Raw genomic sequence first — 18,732 nt, forward strand, 5'->3', positions numbered from 1 at the left:
CTGCAATATGCAATCCAGCATAAGCTGACCTTAGGTCATCAAGCTGCCTTCGCTGTCTCGAGTCACAAAGATTTAACTGTTGCAGTTCCTTGTTCCAGTGATGTTGCCATATTTCTACAACATGCCTCTAGATAAGTAGCCCCAGTATTTATGGGGAGGTACAGTGAAATGAAGTGGGGAAGTGGAGGTTGTACAAATCTTATTACATACCCTACAGCTCTGAGTCCTGCCTGGCCTCCAACCATTAGGAGGTGGAAAGTTAGCAATGATGGGGAGAGAGGCCAATGATTGAGTTGAGGGGGGCAAGATGATTGATTTGTGCCTTATCACATCAACATATTTTAAAGAATTTCACGCCATTGATCATTTCCTGAAATAAAATGTAAGTGTAACGAAACCACAACATGCATTTATTTAGTACCTTTAACATAGTATGATGCTCCAAGATGCTGCACAGGAACTTTATCAAACAAGATTCAGCACCTAGCAAACATGTGAAAATAATTTAGGGCAGATGGCCAAATGGTTGCCCAAAGAGGAATGTTTTAAGGAGCATCTTTAAGGATAAGAGAGGCAACAAGGTTTAATGAGGAAATTCCAGAGCACTGGTTCTCAGCCGCTGAAGGCTGCCATCAATGGTGGAGTGATTAAAATCATGTATTTGCAATCATATTGCAGACACCTTAAGATGAGTGACCAGTTTTTTTTGTTTATATCCAAGTCAATCCAATCAAAGTCCAATTCAGAGTCTCATCTAGTGAGACATTCCTGATCTAAGCTGACAAGACAGGGCTCTCACCTCCTGTCTTGGACTTGAGCTACATGATGCAAGCTGATTGGAGTAAGCATTGCGCCTCCTCTAAGGTTTGTTCTTATTTGCATCTTAGCCAAAAGGCCTGCTTTAAAAAATTGCTTCAAATGAAGCCACAATGTAACCTTATGATTTCAACCAAGTACAACATGTTGGTACTACACTTGATCTTAGCCTTAATTTAGCTGTTATTAGTCCGGGGAGGTAGATTGGTCAAGACTCCTGTTCTTTTTTAAATCATACCGGAATCTTTAACATTCACAAGAGCCTTGAGAATGAGAAGACAAGGCTTTGATTTTGCTTTCCTTGTTAAACTTGTTAAATATGGGTGTGGCTCTCAATGCCAGTTGGGGCCACGTGCACTAAAGAAGCTCCTTTCTGCTGAGATTCTACATGCAAAATGAGCTGAGTTCTGACAAAACTCCTCACTGTAACTGCCAGTGAGAGGCTTGAATGGTAACAGACTGGGAATTTCAGGCAGAATGAGCCAGTTGCCACCCAACTCAGTGCTGCACCTTGCAGTATTCCCATGTGATCAAAAATAATTTCAACCCAAATGGACTGGGGACAATGAATCTGTTGGCCTATGGCCTGTAAATTACATGAATTCATTAAGTTGTGGGGAGGAGAAAATTCCACATACTTTTCTCCCCTTTTTAAAGTCAGTGATTTATCGCAGGACAGACATGAACAGTTTTCCAATACCGTTCTCAGGTGACTATTTTCTGTGAGTTTTGGTGAATTAAATGACTGCATAGACATTATTATGGCCCACAACAAAGATGTCACAATCCAGTAGGAGTCACAAAATAGTTAAGAATTTGATTATTTTTGTTTTATTCTCCAACGTTGCTTAGGATTCATCAAAGCCAATCAGAGAATGACCCTGCTTAAGATGTACCAACCCACTGCTTTTAGCTCAGAACTATACCATGTGTTATATTCACTCACTGTATGATTGGGGAAATGGCCTTGAGAATTATTTTAGGACAGTATTTTACCTTTAAATACTAATTTGAATTCAAATTGTAAATTGATGATTTTTATTTGTGGTCTTTTAGTGGAAAAATTGCAGCAATATTTTTAAGTTGACATTTCACATGTTAGAAGGAACAGGAAATTCAACTGTCAGTTTTGGCCATAGAAATACCATAAAAACATTCAGCCTGAATTTGTGATCCAGGGTAACATTATTTAAACTTGCAGACTGCAATTATGCATGTTATTAATGATAAATATTTATTTACATTTTATATCTGTTTGATGGCTGGCTTATCTTAATGAGAAAGTGAACACCTGCAATACTGAAGTCTTATGTTTATTAAACATTTTTTTCTGTAAAGGTAATTTCATAATTTTCAATGTTTTCTATAGAAGCTTTCATTAATATTTCACTGGCATCTTGTGTTCAGTGGCAGACTCTACTTAACACTGGCACTCCTTATTAAAATAAAATCCCATTCTTGTTTCTCTGGCTGGATTTTTTTTAAATATTATAAATATATGGATACATAGAGATCTGGATCACCAAATTGTCAGTGGAATGTAATTGGTCCAGACTACATAACACCAGAGTAATATCCTTTCATTTTTATTCATTCATTTTAAACGTCTAGGGTGAAATTTCAAATCTTCCTTTGTAGTTAAGGGATGGGTGGGTAAATAACAATTTAAAAGAGGCAGTCCATAAAATTGGAAAATCCAGTTGTGTTACAGAATGAATTCAGTTGATCAAATTACATTTTGACATTCTATTTTTTTTAATGAATATGTAGCTCAAGTCTATATGTAATAAGTAACTATATGACAAGAGAGCAGTTATACTGTCACATCCAACTAACTGTTTGATTATAGAGGCTGCAGGGGTAGAACATTTAAGGGAATTGAGGATTACATAAAATTAAGGCTAAAGGAGCTATCTAAGGGAAACAAGCAAGAACAAAAACAGTGGAAGTGCCTTATAAATTATATTAAAGGATCCTTTTTAAGATTATTGAATAATGTCTGCATGTGATCGCACTTACAAAACACCTTTGTGTGCACTATAATTTTAACAAATCATTATCTAAATGCTATTATTAATTATTTTCTGCTTTTGTTGAAGGCCGTGAAATGAGGTGTGAATGTTTTGACATATAAAAAGCAGAATAGAAAATTAATTTTAGTTAAGGGGATTCAGACTTTACTTTGGGAGGTGGGACGTCAGTGAGATACAGATTTAACTGTGAAATACTGACAAAGAGTAAGAAAACAAGTGTCACTTCAACAGACATTGAGAACTGTTACATAATAATTCTGAAATCATGTTGCGAGGCAGGTGAACCTATGAATGCTGACTGTTGTTTTGAGAAGGTTTAAGTCGATTGTATAAGTTTGCAACAACCATATGACCAGAGGCCAGCAGAGTGAGAAGGTAGACGATTGAATTACAATGTGTTTAATCTGAACTACGGTTGAGGACTGAAGTATTGTTAGCTTGAAAATACTTTCTTACAGGTAATAAATTCACCAGTTCTCCTCATAAAGCATCTCAGTCACCTGATCAATCCATGCCTGTTCTGTGTCCTAGTTTATATTACAGAGATCGCTATTGACTGTCTGGGGAATCAGTTTGCATTGTAAAATTTAAGTATAGCCCCCCTTTTTAACCGAACATGAAGATGAGATTGTAATCACATCGTTTGTGCTATAAATTACACAGGTGCCTTATGAATGCCCCTCATATGTAACTCTCCCATTGCCCAGTGTCTCCCTGAGTGAGGTATGGATTTCCTGGGTGCTGCTTATGAGTAATCTTCATACTTGAAACCTCCACTACTGGACTGTTTTTCCACCACTCTCCCCCAGGAGAGGAGAGATTTGTAGTTTGGGATGGGAGAGAGAAAGAAATTTAGGAATGAGGTCAGCTAGAGAAGGAAGAAGGCTAGGGAATAACACAGGTGGATGGAGGAGAGAGGAAAAGTGCTAAAGTGGGTTGGGAGAAAGGGGAGAAATATTTCAATTGGTGGGCCAATGGGAAGCAAGGCATGGTCTGCACTGAAAGAGCGAAGGAAAAAATGAGAGGAATGTAATTGAACTGAGGATCATTATACTGTGGGATCATTCAGTATAAGTAGCTATTGAAGCAGAGACTAAACATTGTTTTAATGGGAATAGGATACATATTTGGGAAGGTACAATATAAAAACATCTTGCAGAATGTGATTCCAAAAAACAGCACCAGCACAGGCATCAAAACCAAATGGCCTCCTTCTATGCTGTAATTGCTACCATTCTATGAAAATCTTCCTTTATAAAGTCTGGGCTCAGTGAATGGTTTAGAAATATCGGCCGCGATTCTCCCATCTCGACCTGCAACTTTTCTGGCAGGGCGAGGTGGGAGACGCTGGCTTGTATCGGATTTGCGCGTGCGTCAGGAACGCATGCGCTGGGAACACATGCACATCTCCCAGATCCAGCGAACAGTCGCCGGTCAGACCATGCTGGAAACCGACGGGAAGGCAGTTAAGTAATTTGAATCTTTTTAAAATGTATTTTAAATATGTTTAGCAGGCCATTATCAGGAACTTCCCTGGGACCAAATCTCTCACCCCGCCAGGAGTACTTCATTCTGGCGGGGGTTTACACTAGCTCCCCATTTTCGGGGAACTAGCAGGAGACCCTGCCGGAATGAAACGGGGGCAATTGGGGCCCCCTAGGGGATCGGGTGGCTCCCAGGCATGGGCACCCTGGCAGTGCCAGCCTGTGCCCCCAATGTGCCCATGACCAGGGGATGCCTTGGACATTGACGATCGGGCAGTGCCAAGGGGATGGGGTCCATTGTGGACAGGGCCTGGGGTGATCGGTGGTGGTGGGGGTGTCCCGCTGCCACTCTGCAGACGGGATCGGTCTGGGATGGAGAGAGGGCAGCAATTGGGACGGGCTGTGGAGGGGTGGTGGTCTGCTGGGTTGGGGGGGGAGGGGTGGGGTGGTGGGGGAGGTCTGACCCAGGATGAGGTCAATGGTGGGGGGGATCTGCTACTGCTGGGGGTGTAGGCTGTGCATCGGGGTGCTGAAGGATGGTGGGGCAGTCAGAGCTGGCCTGGGAATTGCTTTGGGGGCCATGTTTGGGTCACGTGGGTGGTGGGGGGGAACTGGAGGGGCAGCATTGCAATGGTCCCAAGCAGGCCAACGATCGAGCTGGCCAGCAAACGGGGAGATTGACAGATCGGAGCCACTGCGCATGCGCAGAGTTCCAGAACTGTCAAACTCCGGCACGAGTAGGCCCCGTCATCCCTGGATTTTTAATGATATTCACGACTGGGACCTCTACAGTGCACAGAGTGTGGAGATTCGGGTGAGAAGCTGAACTGACAAAACAGTTGGGATTTAGAACAGTTTTCCCACCAATTCTGTACTTTTGGTCGAATCGCGGCCATCGGTACTTAGCTCAGACAAAGTGTCCTAAGCACTGAGCCTGATGCCTTTTGCGTGGTCTTGATTTGTTTAATGTTAACCCACGCTGGCCTGTTTTGATTTGAAGGCTGAGTACTGGCCTGCCCTAGCTGACGCTCCTAGTTTAAAATTGGCACCTTCATGTAAAACTCAACAGACCAAGGATATAAGGAGAGAAAAGTGCTGATATTTTGAGCCCAGATGACCTTCGTCAAAGCTGTCATTTGTCAAAGGGTCATCTGATCTCGAAATGTCAGCTCTTTTCTCTCCTTACAGATGCTGCCTGACCTGCTGACATTTTGCAGCATTTTGACTTTTCGTTTCAGATCATAGCTTCTGCAGTAATTTGTATATAAGAGAGTTAGGACCTTCGAAAAGGTGCATTAACTGGGGAGCCTGACCGTACCTTGTGCAGGGGGCTTCTGATTGAGGTTTCATGGCAAATGTCAGCAGGTATAGAATTGCTACTGTTTATAGATAGAATATTAGGATCTTATAGCTATTATTACCAGGTATAGGGCTAAAAGTCATTGTTAATTATGAGGCAAATCTGAGAATTAAGAGTATTAGTATCAATGCACTGGAAGAAAGCAAATTACTGCAGATGCTAGAACCTGAAACCAAAAGAGAAAATGCTGCAAAATCTCAGCAGGTTTGGCAGCATCAGTAAGGAAAGAAAAGAGCTGATGCTTTGAGTCCAAATGACCCTTTGTCAAAGCTAAAAGGCACAAAAAATGGCTGATATTTATACTGTAGGGTGAGGGAATGAAAGATGAGCCATATCCAGAAAAACAAGGGGAAAGGCTAAGAGGTGTTAATGACTGGCCATAGAGAGAATTAGAAGGTGTAAATGGCCAAATGGCAGAGAAACTGAAATCAGAGGGTAAGCTGTGACAGAGGGGAAGGGGGGAGATGGGTGGGAGAGAAGTAAAATTGCAAACGAGGGGGAAAAGGGAAGCAAAGAGGGAGAAAAGGTAAAGAAAAGGGGGGGATAAAAAATGGGGGAAAGAGTGAGGGAAAAGAAAAACAGTAAAGAAATAAAAAATAGAGAATGGTTAAAAATTAAATAAATGAAAACAACGGGGTCGAGGTGGGGTAGAGCTAATCATCTGAAGTTGTTGAATTTGATGTCGAGACTGGAAGATTGTAACATATCAGGTGTAACGTTGCTTGAATATTCTGAAGGGACGAAATGTACTTGGGGGCAGGGGGAGGGGGCTTCCTTCCTAAATTCTACCTGAGTCTTCTGTGCTGCACTTCCTCCACCTCAATGAAAGATGCATAGAAGGTGTGACTGTAAGTAATGCCATATACCAGCTCCTCAAAAACTCCTGCTGGTGGGGAGCGGGTAGTGGTATGATAATATATTGATGGTCTCACAATGTTCAAAGCAGTGAGAAGCAAGTTCATGCCTCCGCAAGGGAAGAGTGCCAAGAAGAAAGCTGCGAAGTTTAACTTCCCAGCTACAGAAATTGCCACTGAAACTCTTCATAATCATCAGGGCCAGAAATTCCTCACTTCTAGATGACTTGGTTGATCCTACTGATAGCTGTACCTTCAGTGTGAGTCTAATTTTTCCTGAGTGATAGTGGCAAGCAGCAAGCTCAGCTACAGCAACATTGATCATCATTATAACATATGTACATGAACTCACTGAGGACTCAGTAGGCAATCATAAGAAAGGCAATCAGAACCTATTCACAGAACCACAGAATCACAGAATACTACAGTGCAGAAGAGGCCCTTCAGCCCGAGTCTGCACTGACACATGAAATTTAGACGTATACAGATCACTAAGATAATACTTAATTTGTGTACAACCTTAGGACATAGTTAAATATTTGTGCCATTTTTAAAAACAATATATGGGAAAGGTGTAAAACCATTAAAAAAGTTTACAGTATAGACCCGTTAATATGTTACCCTGGGTGAGCAATTACTGGTATGAAGAAGACTCAAAAGTGTCTTTTTTTAAAAAAATTGGACCTGAGTATGTTAAGGAGACCTTCTTCAAGATTCTTAATAGTTAAGAAGAAGTAACGATACAACTTTGCAGTGGTTGATGGCGTAGAAACAAGAGGGCACAGATTTAATTCTATCACAAAAGAAGTGGTCATGTGTTACAGTTCACTCAAGGAGTCCGAGTTGCTGTGTCAACATGCACTTTTTACATGCATGTTGTAGTCTGGTGCCATGATAGGCTTCAATGTTCTTTCCATCATATGGCAAATCAGGAATCTCTTCCACTCTTAACCATCATGGTGTGTGTCAGAATGATTCGCAGATTGATCCTCAACCTGTCACACATTTCCTTGGCAATCAGGTCTGTAAGTGGAACTCAAACCTGGAGCTTTGGGCTTAGAGGTGGGGACACTATGCACCCTGCCCCAAGAAATCAACGGAAAAAAATTAGAGAACATTAAAAACATTCTTTATCCAAAAAGGATTTAGAATGTGGAATTTTCTGTTGTGGTGGAACCTATAAATTATTTTGTGAGTGAATTAGATATCTTCTGGAAAAAGAGGAATAAAAATTACTGTGGGCGATTATTGTGGGGAAATACACTGGTGCAGTTTTGATGAGCCAAATGGCCTGTTTTTGTGCTATGGCATTGCTTTTGTCTATGGAGAAGCATAACTTTATATGTGTTTCTGTTCTGGAGATAATTTAGTTGCTCAACTGAATTAACATTTGCTGTTACAGGTGGCTCTGCGCCAGTATCATTGCTGGTACAAAGTTTGTGATTATGCCAGCTCTTGCAGATTAACTTGTTATATAAGTGACTTCAATGGCTCACACCCCACTATTGGTACTGTGCCTTTAGTTCAAGCGTTTGTAAATATTTGGTTGCAGTATTGGTTTAGTTTGCATGTAACAAGGACAGCATAGTAGCACAGTGGCTAGCACTGCCGCTTCATGGCTCCAGGGATCTGGGTTCAATTCCCAGCTTGGGTCACTGTCTGTGTGGAGTTTGCACATTCTCCTCGCATCTGCGTGGGTTTCCTCCGGGTGCACCAGTTTGTGGGTTAGGTTAATTGGCCATGCTAAAAATTGCCTCTTAGAGTCCTGAGATGCATAAGTTAGAGGGATTAGTGAGTAAATATGTAGGGATATGGGGTTAGGGCCTGGGTGGGATTGTGGTTGGTGCAGACTCGATGGGCCAAATGGCCTCCTTCTGCACTGTAGGGTTTCTATGATTTCTGTGAATATGCAAATTAAACCAATTGATTTTGTGTGGGCCCATTAATTTCCTATATCTAGTAATGTGATCAGCCAATAGTGTCCATTGCTTGAGCCTCTAAAGCCATATATTCATTATCATCAATAGTATAATCAGTTAAAGTAACCACACTACTATTGATTAAAACAGCACAGGGAACGAATGAGCAAATATTCCCTTTCAAAAAGATCGTCAACGTCATTCCTATGGGCCAGTGTGTGCAGAAATAATGAGGCTCTGATGGCCTGTTTTACTGAAAGTCACAGACTTCTCCCATCAGAAACCATTGGGGACTGTAGTGCTTTAGATATGAGCAAACCCCCCAAACCGTCAAGCCCTGGAGGCTTTTTTAGCAGATCCTTTTGATCCTTTAAAATTTGATCCTTTTGTTGCTGATATTTTTTATTGATGCAGCTGAAGTGAATGCCATTTCTCAGCAGAATCTGGAAGAGCTTTTGAGCTGAGTGTTTTATTTATAAAAAAGAGACCAAGAAGAATTCTCTGGTGGTCTTATTAATGCAGTGGCTCCTGTCACTCACTGACTCAAGTTTTACAGTGTTTTGCAGCAGCTGCCACTCCATTTCTATTCTGTCCCTGTTGTGTAGAAATGTTGTTAACACATGTCCTTTTATGCCCTTTCCAAGCCATATGCAGCATCTGAGTATCATTATTTTGGGATGAATGTATATTTCACTGGGGCCATTCCATTATTGACAACCGAACCAGAAGAGTGTAGAATTAAAGTTAAAATTCTATTCATAACTGTTCTATAGTGAATAGTCAGAAGAAGTTGGAAAGATCTTGATAGGACAGTACTGGATGTGGGTGAAATAGGTTTAATTGAATGAAACAAATGGTACAGTGGCACAGTGGTTAGTACTGCTGCCTCACAGGGACCCAGGTTCAATTCCAGCCTTGGGTAATTGTCTGTGGAGTCTGCACATTCTTGCTGTGTCTGCTTGGGTTTCCTCCAGGTGCTCCAATTTTCCCTCTCAGTCCAAAGATGTATAGTTATGTGGATTGGCCATGCTAAATTGGCCCTTATTGCCCAAAAATATGTAGGTTAGGTGGCTTGGCCATGATAAATGGGTGGAGCTACAGGAATGAGGAGGGCGGGGGGGGGGGGGGGGGGGTGGGGGGGGGGTGATGGGTCTGCCTGAGATCCTCCTTCAGAGAGTCAGTACAGACTTAATGAGCCAAATGGCCTCCTTCTGCACAGTAGGAATTCTATGATAATTGGACAATGAGATAAAGGTTCAATTGGACAGTGAAGCACATAAGATAAAAGATTTGAAAAAACTTGTTTTGAGATGCTTGAACTAAGTTCCCTTGTCCTGACAAAACTCTGTTCTCTTCCCCCAATCTAATAATTCTATTAATATCCATTTTTTTGTCAGAAATAAGTAAGAAATAAAGCAGTAAAAATGTGAATGGAAGTGATCATGTAGAGAGAAAACCGTAATCAGAGTAACAATGTAGCTGTCAATCCGTTATGAACAGAATGGTTTTGACAAGCAGTGGGAATAGATTGCCACCTGGTTCTGGCAGATGTCCATCCTGTTCATATTCATTAAAGGCAGGGCTTATAGTGCAGCTGCTGCTGTCATGGAAACTGCATTCCGTCTTTCTGCAAATGAAATTGTGGTGCCTCTGCAATACTCCCAAGTGATTTAGTTGTGTTGCCCGGTGCAACAAAAGTAGAGGCAGGAAATGATGTTGGATGCCTTTGAACACTATATGAGATGAACATTACACAAGTTATTTGTGATGAAGATGAAAAGGGAATGCTAAACAGCTCACAATTAGCAGCAGTTATAGATGGGGCTTGTTTGATTAGCTCCCATAAGTGGATTACAGGTCCACATAGGAATTGCATGCTGGCTTTCTGTAAAAAACAAAAATGGAGCATGAAAAATGGCGATGGAATAGAATGGGTTGGAACCTTAGCTAAAGCTTAGATTTGTTAAAGGTGGGCAGCACAGTGGCACAGTGGTTAACACTGCTTCCTCGCAGTCCAGGGACCCGAGTTCGATTCCCGGCCTTGGGTGATTGTTTGTCTGTGTGGAGTTTGCACATTCTCCACGTATCTGCAGGGGTTTCCTCCCACAATCCAAAGATTTGCAGGTTGGGTAGATTAACCATGCTAAATTGCCCATTAGTGTCCCAGAATGTCTGGATTAGGAGGATTAGTGGGGTAAATATGTAGCTTTATGGGATAGGGGCTGAGTAGGATGCTTTGTCGAAGAGTCAGTGTAGAATTGATGGGTCAAATGGCCTCCTTTTGCACCATAGGCATTCTATGATTAATGATTGGTGAAGTAGCAGTGAAGTGAAGTTTCAGATTATTATAGGCAGGCTGGTGACGCAAATAGGTTAGACTTTTGAAGGGAGGCTCATTTCTTCCTCACAGTAGCCTGCTGTAATGCAAAGAAGTGCCCCAAGATGCTTCAGAAATAATTGTTAGGAAATGAACGGTAAGTTAGAAAGGGAGAGATTACGAGAAGTAACAAAGGCTTGGGTTTTGAGATAGTTCTTAACAATGGAAAAGCAGAGAAGTTTAGTGAGGAAAGTTTAGAAAGTAGGACCAAAATGCTTGGAAACTCTTCAAGCAATGGTGAAGCAGAAGGATGAGGTTAGAAGAATGCAGAATAAATGAAGAACTGTAGGTTCAATAAGATTGTGGGTGTAGAGTGGGGTAAAGCCTTGGTCAGACTATAGATGTGGTAGAGTTAGAGTTTATTTATTAGTCATAAATAAGGCTTACATTAACACTGCAATGAAGTTACTGTGAAATTCCCCAAGTCACCACATTCCGGCACCTGTTTGTGTCAATGTACTTAACCAGCACATCTTTCAGAATGTGGGGGGAAGCCAGAACACCCGGAAGCCCACACAGACATGGGGAGAATGTGCAAACTCCACTCGGACAGTGACCCAAGCCAGAAATCAAACCAGAGTCCCTGGTGCTGTGAAGCAGCAGTGCCAACCACTGTGCTACCATGCCACCTCACTGGTAAGAGGTCAAAGCAGGAATATGAGGAAGGAGTTAGAAGGTCAATGAGGATGGAACTAACAGATGAATGCAGCTTCGACAAAACAGAATAAGAGTTATTCCTCTTTACTGTGGCTAGCGAAAACATAATCATCAAGCATAGGGAAGTTAAACTGGAGGACCCTTTAGTCACATCACTGGCTATTTGGGATCCATTGAAATTTCCTGAATTCTCATTAACAAGGTGGTCATTGAACGGTACCTGGAATAGATACAGTTAGTGGGGGGAATATTCCTAGCCTTCTGCACTCCTCACGAAGTGAAGAGTGCTTTGGTGAAGGGTCACCTGAAGAAACCTGGCACAGTGACCTGTTGCAGTATCCACCCATGAGCAAGAGTGTTTGCATTTTTCTCAGCCATAGGCCAATGACCTTGCTTGCAAATTACAGATGTTCTTTAAAACTTTTATCCGACAATACTGTTAAGATCATGGGATGTCCTCATACCTGTGTTCAGGTTTATTGATCGATTTTCTACATAAATCCCAAATAAGATGGTGGGATGGGATGGATTGATGGTGTGCTTGTGCCAACCATGCATCCATGCCATGAATGAATATAGGAGCTGGAAATTCACAAGCCTCTGACAGATGCACTATGCCAATTGGGAATCTTGTGGGTGTCCCTTGAAGAGGGCTAACACACACAATAGGACTTCAAACAGGTTAGAGTTTATGAAGGCTGGAGAATGCAAGGCCAGTGAGTACAACTTTGGAATAGGTAAGTTGGTGTTGACAAAGGCATTCATGAGGAACTCAGCAGCAAAGGGGCTCGGTAAGAGAAATGTGGGCAATTTTGTGGAAGAGGAAGTAAGTATTTTTGTTGAGGGATAGGATCTAGTTTAAAGCTCAAGGTACTAGGTCTGAAAACTTACTCATTCAAAATGAAATAGTGTTCAAGGAGGGTGATGCAATTTGTAACAAGTAAGTGAAGTGTTTGCACTTTACTGTTTGCACAATGAGGCTGGTGTTGGTTTTCTGGGGAGCTGGATTTTAAAATAGTGGGAGGGTCCCATGGATGGATTCAAAATCAGGCATAACATCTGTATTTGCCCAGTCTAATGGTCCCTGCTGTGATTTAACATCTGTTGGAAGTAAACCCATCACCAAGAGCTGCCAGCTAATCAGGTAACCAGCAGCTTTTTGGTCTCAGCAATGCCACTGATGGCAGTGGTTACTGCTAGAACTGCATCTAGTCCCCAGCAACATTCCTTGCTGGAACCAAATGCAAGGTAAATGAGGAAATGTGGGGAGTGGAAGGATTTTTACTAGTTAAAAAGAGAGTACTATTCACTGGCTTGAAGTATACAGCTAATAAAGTAACCTTGCAAATAATGCTTGTTTGTTCAACTTAAGGAGCCCCTGGGAGTACATTTTCACAGGGGAACTAAAGATGATCTGGAGGATGTATTGGCTATGTTTGGCTAGGCAGGAATGGAACCATGCAATTGCAGTCCTATGAAGCTGAATGTTAGAGAAGAGCTGCTGGGGAAGACGTTGTGGTCACTGTAGAAATATCAAGGTGGGCAAGAATTCGTAATGCACCATGGACACAATCACAGAGCAAACCATTTGTGAATTTGGCCAGGGAATTTTCTTTTGTTGTGGAAAGGATAAAAATTAGATGGGTCTTGTAAGAGATGGACACTAGTTCGAGAAATAATTCAATACTCAAAAGCTGAGAAGTTAGTTGGAGAGAATTTATGGATGGAGATGTTTTGTTTAATAACATTTTTTAAAAAAAATAAAGTGTTGATGACAAATTTGAAACAGAGTGGGAAGAAGCCTGACTGGAGGGTGAGGCAGATAGAAGGAGTTCGGAGGCTATGATGGTTGGGTGGGGGAGTTTGGTGCCAGGAAGATGAGCCCCCGGAGAATGATGAACCCTTTACACGTGATGTTGAGAAGGGAATAGAAATACAGGACTTTCAGAAGTGGGTGATCGTGACAAATGGATTGCATCGGATCATAGTGCAGTTGTACTAGTTTTGAAGAGTACCTGGAGAAAGATAACTGGACTTTCATATCACGGAATTGGTGCTTGAGGTGGAAAGAGAGAGTGAAAAGAAACAGAACATATGTATAGCAGGCGGAAGACTCTTGAGGAGTCCTACTGATTTGAAGTTTATAAGATTCTAAAGACTATGGATAAATTGAATCTGAAAATTTTAAAAAGGATCACAAGTTCTGTAGCAGGAAGAACAGATTTGACCTCAGAAGAATGAAGGTGAAACGACACATTGTGGTGAGTGTGTAGAAGATATTGTCCAGGGATACATGGAAATCAAGTAATTGAAGAATATGAGGAATTTGTATTTTAATTTTAAGCTTTGGGAAATGGCAGAGGGACTGCCCTAGTCTTTTCCAGACCTATAAATTCCCCTGCACCGCAAAATTATAACCAGAGTCACACTGCTCAATTTGTGAATTGGTTCTGTGTCTGCACATCTGGGAGAGTTAAAACTGTGTATGCAACCTTGACCTGAGATACACAATGTTTTCCATATGACAGCAATGTTCTTCAAAATAATACCTGGCCATTAGTTCACATTGCCTGAAAAGAAAATACATCACATCTCCAAGAACCATGCTAAAACTTTGAAGGCTAATATTATATTGGGACACATAATAACCATTTCAACTTAGTTGAAGCATTTTTGGTTCTGAGTGTGAAGGAAATAGTTTCCAGCCCCACTTAGAGACTTTACCTTACAAACTGAGGGAGTGCTGTACTGTTGGAAGTGCTGTCTTTTAGATTAAACTTTTAACTGAGGTCCCATATTCCACCTGGAATGGATCTGTAAGATAATATGAAAGAAGGGCAGAGGGAGTCCGGTGTGCTGGCCAACGACATTTCTTACATTTACAACATTGAATGCACTTTGACAAAAGCTTTGACGAAGGATCATCTCGATGCAAAACATCAGCTCTTTTCCCTCCTTACAGATGCTGCCAGACCTGCTGAGATTTTCCAGCGTTTTCTCCATTGAATGTACTTCAGAGTCTTAATTGACTGTAAAAGTACTTTGGAATACCCTGGGTCCATTAAGGCTGCTACATAATATTACATAAATTTCTTCTTTTTTCTGCTTTACACATGGCTGTGAGTTGAATAATCAGCCTTTCTCTTGGCTGTTCATTGAGGGAAAAGTGTTTGTTCTATTCCACAAAATGAAGACTAGAAATAGGGTCTGAACTTTAAACATGTTATCAGTTTTTGTGTGAAGATACACACTACAAACATACACATCCAAATCCAACCACCACAGTTTCAATCTGATCCAATAAGAACGCAGTGAATTCCCAGCTAATACCCACTACTCGAATACAAATTACTGAAACGATCAATTAATATGCAATTAAAAGTGTTGTCTGGATAAAATCTGATTTTATTCAAGAAATGCCATGGGACCTTTAATGTCCACCTGAACCCAGGATATGATGGGGTGGGGAACTTCAGTTTGATATTTTATTGCAAAAGAAGCATCTCTGACCAATGTCTGATCCCAGAGTGAGAGTCAAACCTCCAACCTCTGACTCGAAAAGTATTAAAAGAGTCGAGGCATCATAGTACTATTACAGTCATGCATCTGCTGTTTCTCTACAGGAGTTCCTGGATGCAGCTGTTGTTTGGGAAGAGCAGATAGGCCAAGAGGGAACACCAGGTGGCTTGGGACTGGAATGAATTAATATGCTGTGATTCATCAAATGTTAAATCTTTCATTAGCGTTCAATATTTACAAAGTAAAGTTGAAGCCTTCTTTTATAATTGAAAACAAATTTGTGGCAGTTGAAAGAGTTTGGCTGATTGGATGAGTGACTCCTAATATAGTATTTGATGCATAAAAGAGGTTAGGGTGGACTAAAAAAATGACAAACAGTTAAGGTAGAAAGTGCTTACAAGAAAAGTCTTCTGTTTGTTTCTAGCCAAATAATATAATCACTAGCATTTGGGGCTTTTAGCTCAAGAAAAAGTACTAGAAATCCCTAATTATGCTGACCAGTAACATCCTCAATATAATGCAGAACTCCCCAACATTGGCCTGATTGAATGTTTAAAGTAAGAAAGACTTTAGAATGATAGATGACATGACAGCAAATCCAATGTGGAGCTCAATTTAGTTCCACATTGGATTTCACAGGCCTTCAAGACCAAGTGACTCATTAAAAAACATCAACCACTTCGGTAAAGGAATTAATACAAGTGTTTTCTGTGACCTTGAGGATATTTAGGAAGCAGGTTAGTCATGCAAGCAAGACCAATTTGGGAGCCAGCAAACCTGGTTGTATAACATATGGATGATTCTGTTGTAATGGAGCCTGTTTCAAACAAGGACACTGAGCATTATGCACCATGTAGTGTGTCGCAATCTATTCCAAAAATATGTTACAAACTATGGTTCACTACGTGCTGTGTTGCATACTACATGGGCATAGGGATAAGATGTATGTCATCATGTGATGCATGATAACACAATGTGCTGTCTAGCTACTGATGCTATAATGTGTTTTTTTTAATGAAGCTTGATGAGGCTTCTTATACTGCTGAGAGTTTGGTTGATTATGTGCCATCCTGTATTGGATGTCAAAGTGACATGCTTTCTGGAAATGCCTTCTAAACAATGAATAATCTAATATTTGTGATGGTTAATCCTTATAATAGTGAATACACAGGAACACTTGGCAATGATTATAATGCCAAATAAAAGTTAAGCCTCTAACAAACAGATTAGTAAGAAGCCTCACAGCAGCAAGTTAAAGTCCAACAGGTTTATTTGGAATCATGAGCTTTTGGAGTGCTGTTCCTTCCTCAGGTGAGTCACCTAAGTATAGTAAGGGGCTGAGGGCACAGCCTTGCCGAGCACCAGTGTTGAGGGTGATCGTGCAGGAGGTGTTGTTGTCTATCCTTACTGACTGCGGTCTGTGGGTTAGGAAGTCTAGGATCCAGTTGCAGAGTGAGGAGCTGAGCCTCAGGCCACGAAGTTTAGAGATGAGTCTTGTAGGAATAATGGTGTTAAAGGCTAAGCTGTAATCTATGAATAAGAGTCTGGCGCAGGTGTCTTTGTTATCTATGTTTTCCAAGGTTGAGTGTAGGGCCAGGGAGATGCATCTGCTGTGGACTTATTGCAGCGATTGGCGAAATGTAGTGGACCCAGGCAGCCTGGGAGGCAGGAATTGATTTGTGCCATGACTAACCTTTCGAAGCACTTCATAATGATGGATGTCAGAGCCACTGGACGATAGTCATAATGGCACGCTGCCTGGTTTTTGTTTGGTACCCGTATGATGGTCATCTTCTTGAAGCAGATAGGGTACTCAGATTGGTGTAAAGAGAGCTGAAGATGTCTGCGAGTACCCTCGTCAGCTGGTCCACTCAGAACTTGAGTGCTCGTCTGGACACCCATCTGGGCCAGTTGCTTTCTGTGGGTTGACTTTTGAGAAGGCTACTCTGACGTTGGCAATGGTGACCTCAGATACAGGTTCACCTGAGGCTTCAGAGATGGAAATCATGCTCCCGCTGACCTCTTGCTCAAAACGGGCAAAGAATGCGTTGAGCTCATCAGGGAGGGTTGCATTGAAGCTGGTGATTTTACATGCCTTCATCTTATAGCCTGTCTTGCAGACCTTGCCATAGTCACGGGAGTCTGTGTGGCTTGCCTGGGATTCTAGCTTGGTTTGGTACTGTCTTTTGGCATGTTTGATGGATCTCCATAGGTCACATCTGGCTTTCTTGTGAAGGTTAAGGTCAACTGACTTGAACGTGTCAGACCTGAACTTCAGCAAGTAGTGGATATCCCTTGTTTCTTTGATTGTTTGCAGAAAGCTGTACTCAGCCTCTTGCACTCACAGTTATCCGTTTTCCTCCTGTTTATTTTTCCCCTGATTAAACATAATTAAATATAAAATATTACAGTCTGATTCCTTGGAATAAGATTGGTTCTTCAAGTCTTTTGGAAGAGCATTTGCTTTCGGGATTCATGGTTTCTGGTTGGGAAACACACGGAAATGCTTCTTTTGGACTGGCAGCGGCATCTTGTTACAGTCCAAAGAGATATTCTGCCTACCACACAATTGAGCAAACTCGTATGAATTTCAGTGCTGGTATAATCACAGGTACATAGGGCATATGTCCCAATGGTTAATCAAATCAAACAGCATGTTTCTTTGACTGTTTGCAAAAAACTGTATTCAGCCTGCCTGCACTCGCAAAACCCAAAACAAACATCTGTTGTTAGATGTAGTTTTGCAATTGGGCAGTTCCTGCTGAACAATTCTGAGTGTGCTAATAGCTGCATCAACAACTAATTTAAGATAATCAGTCAGTATGTAATGTTGTTCATTCACAGTTGCTAGAACTGTATACATTCTTACACAAAAAAATGTTCAAGTCTTGTGCCTTTACTAAATTGCCTGGTGAGTGTACAGTTCCCCATTGCAATATTTAGGCAATCAGAGTCAACCAGCCAACCAATGAGCACCGTTTTCTTCTATAGCAGTAATTGGTGTGATTATTTGAAATTTAGCATTCTTGCCTTTGTCCTAATGAGTGTAAGATGTAAAACTTTGGCAACGTGTCTCACTTTGCAGCAATATTATCAATAGTACAGAACTATCAAGCAACAATCTGATTTTTAAAAGTTATCCTTTTTCATCCTGTTTACTTTTCCCTGATTACACATAATTAAATATAAAATATTCCAGTCTGATTCCTTGGAAAAAGATTGATTTTGCAGGTCTTTGGAAAGAGCATTTGCTTTCAGATTTTTAAAAAATATTGTATATATTAGGCATGATTTTTCTGTCCCGCTGTGCTGGTTGAGTAGTGTAGCAGGGCAGGAAATATAAGCGAAAGGCAAAAAGATACCCAATTTCTCACTTTTCGCGGTATTGCCAACCCTATTCTGCTGACAATATGCTTAACATGTCATTAACAAAACTAGGATGCAACAGTCCAGACTCATTTACCTTAGTCCCCTCGCCAGTTGAGGTCTTCACCAGCGAGGATCACAGATGGTCCCCACCAACAGGGACCAGATGTGATGGCCTCACCGGCAGGACTGGAGGGCATTGAATTCCACCGCCCCCCCCCCAACATGGTGGTTGTGGGCAGGGCCAGCCTGAGACCCTAGCAGTGCCAGCAAGGCATCTTAGCACTGCTAAGGTGGTGAGGCAAGGTCCAGAAGTGGAGCAGAAAGGGGGAAACTTGCATCCGGGT

At 41.5% G+C, this 18,732-nt stretch overlaps 1 protein-coding gene across 3 annotated transcripts in view; it reads left to right on the forward strand.

Annotated features, from left to right (window-relative positions):
- dbn1 (drebrin 1) overlaps positions 1 to 18,732 on the forward strand; it is a 218,756-nt gene that overhangs the window by 79,723 nt on the left and 120,301 nt on the right. The gene's annotated exons all lie outside the window — the stretch shown is intronic.

Source organism: Carcharhinus amblyrhynchos, chromosome 13 (assembly GCF_965287045.1).
Source record: "Carcharhinus amblyrhynchos chromosome 13, sCarAmb.v2.hapA, whole genome shotgun sequence".
NCBI classification, from domain to species: Eukaryota; Metazoa; Chordata; class Chondrichthyes; order Carcharhiniformes; family Carcharhinidae; genus Carcharhinus; species Carcharhinus amblyrhynchos.